This window comes from Myotis lucifugus, unplaced genomic scaffold, assembly GCF_000147115.1.
Source record: "Myotis lucifugus unplaced genomic scaffold, Myoluc2.0 scaffold_382, whole genome shotgun sequence".
NCBI classification, from domain to species: Eukaryota; Metazoa; Chordata; class Mammalia; order Chiroptera; family Vespertilionidae; genus Myotis; species Myotis lucifugus.
The window spans coordinates 820,540-826,539 of NW_005871430.1; the positions used below are offsets into that span (position 1 = coordinate 820,540).

Genomic DNA, 6,000 nt, shown 5'->3' on the forward strand with positions numbered 1-6,000 from the left:
TCATTCATCATCATTTATCAACCTTTACCCTCTTCTAACCCCCCTCCTTTTCTCTGATAATCATCATACTGTTGTCTGTGCCTATGAATTTTTGTGTTTTTTTGCTTAATCCTTTCACTGTTTTTACCTTAGTCTTCCAACCTCCCTACCCTCTGACAGCTGTCAGTTTGTTCTCTGTATCTATGAGTCTGTTTCTATTTTGTTTGTTTATTTTGTTCATTAGATTCCACATATAAGTGAAATCATATGGTACTTGGCTTATTTCACTTAGTATAATATTATCCAGGTCCATCCATGCTGTCATAAAGGGTAAGATATCCTTCTTTTTTACAGCTGAGTAGTATTCTACTGTGTAACTGTACGACAGCTGTTTATTTTAATCTCTCCCGAAGATATGTTTATTGATTTTAGAGAGAGAGGGAGGGAGAGAGAAAAACATTAATGTGAAAGAGAAACATTGACTGGTTGCCTCTCATACATGTCCCAACTGGGGATCAAACCCACAACCCAGGTATGTTCCCTGACTAGGAATCGAACCCACAACCTTTCAGTGGAGAGGAGGATGCTTCAAACAACTGAGCCACACTGGCCAGGGCCGTACCACACCTGTTTTATCCACTTATCCACTTGGGCTGCTTCCAAATCTGGGCTTTTCTCCACATCCTCGCTAAAGATTGTTGTTTGTTGATTTATTGATGATAGCCATTCTGACAGGTGAGGTGATATCTCTTTGTGGTTTCAATTTTCATTTCTCCGATGATTAGTGACGTTGAGCATCTTTTCATATGTCTATTGACCATCTGTATATCCTCTTTGGAGAAGTGTCTATTTTATATTCAGAAGTAAACAAGGTAAGTGGTCACCATAGTTACAATGTTCTTGTGAGCTTCACTTGTTTTGGCAGCACTTGCTGCACTTCCCACAGTCCATTAACTACCCAGATAGGATTTGGGAGAGAGAGAGAGAGATAGAAACACCAATGATGAGAGAGAACCATTTATCAGCTGCTTCCTGCAGGCCCCACACTGGGGATCAAGCCTGCAACCCCGGGCATGTGCCCTGTCCGGGAATCGAACTGTGATCTCCTGGTTCATAAGTTGATGCTCAACCACTGAGCCACGCCAGTCGGGTTCTGCCCATTTTTTAAATTATTATTATTTTTTGGTATTTTGGTGTTGAGTTCTTTATAACTTTTATATATTAATATCTCATAGAAGGTATCATTGGGAAATATGTTATCCTATACAGTGGGTTGTCTTTTCATTGTGTTGATGGTTTCCTTTGCTGTGCAAAAACTTTTTAGTTTGATGTAGTTTATTTTTTTCTTTTGTTTCTCTTGGTGAAGTAAATATATCTTTGTTAGGAGAAATGTTCGAGATTTTACTGCCGATGTTTTCTTCTAGGATTTTTATGTTTTCAAGTCTTATATTTAAGTCTTTAATTCATTTTGAGTTTATTCTTGTACATGGTGTAAAAAGGTGGTCTAGTTTCTTCTTCTTTTTTACGTATCTGTCCAATTTCCCCAATACCACTTAATGAATATACCATTTTTACCCCATTGTATCTTCTTGCCTCCTTTGTCAAATATTAATTGACCATAAAAGCATGGGTTTACTTCTGGGCGTTCTGTTTTGTTCCATTGATCTACATTTCTGTTTTCATGCCAGTACCATGCTGTTTTTATTAATATGGCCTTGTAGTATAATTTGATATCAGGTATCAGGATTCCTCCAACTTTGTTTTTCTTTCTCAAGACTTCTGTGCCTACTCAGGGTCTTTTGTGGTTCCATATCCTTTTTTTGGGATATTTGTCCTAGTTCTGTAAAATACACTATGGGTATCTTGATAGGAATTGCATTGAATCTATAGATTGCTTTGGGTAGTATGGACATGTTAGTCTTCTAATATATTAATTAGCTGTAGAGATACTGAACATCATTGTCTTATCCCTTATTTTAGCATGAAACCTAGTATTTCCCCATTGAGTAAATACTGGCTTTTGAGACTAAACTATAGATCATTTTATTATGTTAAATACACATTTATCAATTCCACTTTTGTTTTTTATATGACTGGATGTTAAATCTTGTCAAATGACTCCTTGTTTTCTATGGACATAATCATCTGACTTTTCTAAGTTATTATAATTTATATTTTTTACACTGAACCAATCTTGTATCCCTAAAATAAGACTCACTTGGCAATGATGTGTGGTATATTGCATCATCTGGCCCCAATTCTTCACCTTTCCTTTTGTCTACATCCTTTGACCTATCATTTTTCAATGTATTGCCATTATAGGTGGGGTGACCTGTCCAGCCTGCTACCTCTAGCATTGGCCATATAACTTGCTTTGACCACTGTGGTGTTAGCAAACTTAATGTAAGCAGAGTTTGATGTACAATGAGCTTGGATCTTGCTCTCTTTGCTTCTGCCATTGCCACGAGTAAGATATATCTAAGCTAGTCCATTGGTCCAAGGAGAAGATAAGCTTGCAGAGCAGAGCTGGGTCACTCTACTCAAGGCCAGCCTAAACCAACCAAACTCTAGCTATCCACTAGATGTATGAATGAGTCTGCTCTGGCTGAGTTTAGCAGAACTGCCCAGGTGAGCACTTGTAAAACTGTGCCAGGCCGGCAGAGCCAAGGGTTCAGTGAGCCTGAGGAGGGGCGGCGAAGGATTCAAGAAAAGGCAGACAAAGAGAATAAGCTGGGTCTAGGGTGGATCTCCTGTGTCTGGCTGAGGCTACAGAGAGAGAGAGAGAGAGAGAGAGAGAGAGAGAGAGATCCAGACTGCAAGCTGATGCTTTATTTTATATTCAGAGGTAAACAAGGTAGTGGTCACCAGAGTTACAATGTTCTTGTGAGCTTCACTTGTTTTGGCAGCACTTGCTGCACCTCCCACAGTCCATTAACTACCCACCAAGGATCTAGGGAGTGTTATAAGGTCAAGCTTAATTATGCTAAGAGGGCTATGCCCTCTAAGCTGGGACTTGTTTGTGGCTCTGTCAACAGGTCAGTCGGAGGCTTAACCCTATAGTCACTCCGAGGCTTAACCCTATAGTCACTCCCTACATAAAACATTTGAATTCTTCAGGCACAGAAAATAATTGCTTATTATTATTATTTTTAAAATGTATTTTTATTGATTTCAGAAAGGAAGGGAGAGGGAGAGAGAGTGAATCATTGATTGGCTGCCTCCTGCACACTCCCAACTAGGGATCGGGCCCACAACTCGGGCACGTGCCCTTGACCAGAAGCGAACCTGGGACCCTTCAGTCCGCAGGCTGACACTCTATCCATTGAGGCAAACCAGCTAGGGCTCATTGCTTATTATTTTAAGCCACTGAGTTTTGCAATGATTTTTTTACTCAACAAAGATTACTGATCAATTATATATCATCCTTTAATCTGCTATTGGCTGATATTTTGTTAAATATTTTTAAATTGGTTTTTATAAGTGCTAGAGTATGCCCCACAAGCCCAGAGACAGAGTAATTGGCCAATACTCTGCCAAGTGCCCATCCTGATATACTTGGCTTTGGCCATGAGAGCAAGATAAGATGACCAGAAACATGGCAATCAAAGTGTATGTGGACACAAGTAGGTGTGATTGGCATAGTTTCCCAAAATAGTGGCAGACACTAAGCCTCTCATATGTGGTACACTGACTATTGCTTTCACAGAAGACAGAATTTTCTAATTTCACATTGACTTTTTCAAGCTCCTGCTTAATACAAACCCTTCCCAGTCCTCACCAAATACCTCTTTTACTGTCCTCCCAAATATTTCTAAAATCTCCTGTGATTTCTTGTCCCAATTTCTATCCAGTCGCTTTCCCCTGATCTTCCTTCAGAAGCTCTACCAGAAAAATACTTTGTTCCCTTTGCCAAAAATGTTAGAACTCTGACTTTAGAACAGGGGTCCTCAAACTTTTTAAACAGGGGGCCAGTTCACTGTCCCGTTGGAGGGCCGGACTATAGTTTAAAAAAAAGCTATGAACAAATTCCTATGCACACTGCACATATCTTATTTTGAAGTAAAAAAACAAAACAAAACAAAACGGTAACCAATACAATATTTGTATTTGCATGTGGCCTGCGGGCCGTAGTTTGAGGACCCCTGGGTTAGAACTTAGGGGCAAGTAAAGATTGCCAGGAGCTATCAGGTGGTGAAGACAGTGGAATCCAACCAGAAAGGAGAGATGGGATTCCTGTTACTGGAAACACTGACACAGGAAACATAGTGGTTCCCTAGGTAGATCGACTGGCTTAAGAGGAAAGAGTGGGGTCTGGGGTTTGAGAAAACGTAAGATAATGTTGCCATCGGATAGGGGAAGGGCCAAGTTTACTGAGAGATGTGGTTTCAAACTTCATTATTTTATTTTTTAACGATTCTGTCTACGTCATGTGACACATATTCCCTTGTAATGTCTGGTATATCATTAGGGTCATTGCACCTGTCATCATCTGTACAGCAATATGTTTCCCTCAGGAGGTCATGGAATACCTGGAACATTCCCTCTTCACAAGTTTCACATGATAGTGTTGTGTAACGATACAGGTATCTCCCTAAAGAGAAGAAAAGCAAACATGATCACCTTGCTTCCTCTCGCTATCTTCCTAGCAATGACGTCTCTCCAGAACCTTGTCCGTTTTCTGTAGGTAGTCTGGAATGAATCCAGGGCTATGTCTGCATCTCATCTATGTCTCTTTAAACAGAATCAGCCAAAGACATCTGCCTCCCACACAGTCTTCACCCCAAGTCTGTGTATGGCGAATCCCACTCTCCCCATCCTCTCCCGGTCTCCAGCCATACCTTGACTCCAAGAACTGTGGGCCTTACTGGTAATATTTTGTGTCCCTCTCTAACCCTCACTTACCTGTAAGGCGATCATAAAAGTAAAAGTGATCTGTGCGACAACTCCTGTTTTGAAACGGTGTATGAATCTTCCAGCAATTTTTCATTTCTCGGTTGCAGTTCTGGCCGTCAAAAATTTCACAGTCATTGCAAAATCGAACCCCTAAAGAAAGATAGTAAAGCTTTAAAGCAGAGTTCCAGGGAAAGTGTTTCTACTTCAGAATCTCTCCGACCTATAAACATTTTTATTGAGGTGTGCAAACCTCACAAAAATAAGTTGAAAGCCTTCCCAACATCTGCCAAGGGTCCTTACTCTTTTGAGTAGGGAACAGTTATGACTCTTCATGGAGTCAAGGATATCACCCCTACCCAAGGCTGGGGCAGAAAGAAGACACGAGAGCAGTGAGTGAGAAGAGTGGGGTCAGGGAGGGCAGAGAGACAATGTGTCAAGAACTCAAGTAGGTCCCCTCTTGCTGCAACATTATTTATCCAAGGATGGCAAACCATACATTTTGTGGTCAGGACTCTGTCTCCTGTGAAGAGAAGAAGAAAAGTTCTCCATGAACCATTCTATAGCATCCCCAAGAGTCAAGTTTAGAAACCCCTTCCTTCTTTCCCATACATTCTCTCCCACCCCTCATTGCCTCCCTCACCAGGACTCACCCTCATCCATGAAGAGCACTATGAATACACCCAGCAGAAGCACTTGGAAAATCCAGGAACCCATTCCTGAGAAGTGCCCAGTGGGAGGTTGCAGCTTTATTTATTTCCATCACCTGCCCTTAGGCATCCCACTAGAGTCACAGAATCATAAATTTCAGATCAAACCACCTGAGTCCTCTCTAATGTTCCCAGGAGAGGGTACACACTGTCTGTGTTTGCATTCCCCCACCCAGACACCACATTTCATTTTTATTAGATCCATCATAAGATAGTAATGAACGCTGGTGTAGAATCTCTCTCCCTTGCACCTCTTCACTCCAGGGGTATGTCTGTTTGTTGGACCATGTCTCACTTCACAGGCCATGTCTCACGTCACATCTAGGTGACGTCCTTCCAGATATAACAAAGCTGGGGTCACCGTGCATCAGTGGGTTGCTCGGTCCCTTTCAGGTGCCATAACCACCAGCGGTACTACACC

General features: G+C 41.4%; 1 long non-coding RNA gene across 1 annotated transcript; it reads right to left on the reverse strand.

Annotated features, from left to right (window-relative positions):
• Positions 1 to 4,359: 4,359 nt before the first annotated feature.
• On the reverse strand, positions 4,360 to 5,462 carry LOC106699369. The gene is made up of 2 exons (XR_002826027.1): positions 4,882 to 5,462; positions 4,360 to 4,570 (listed from the first exon to the last, which is right to left on the reverse strand). It is a non-coding gene; the product is annotated as an uncharacterized LOC106699369 (long non-coding RNA).
• Positions 5,463 to 6,000: the final 538 nt, after the last annotated feature.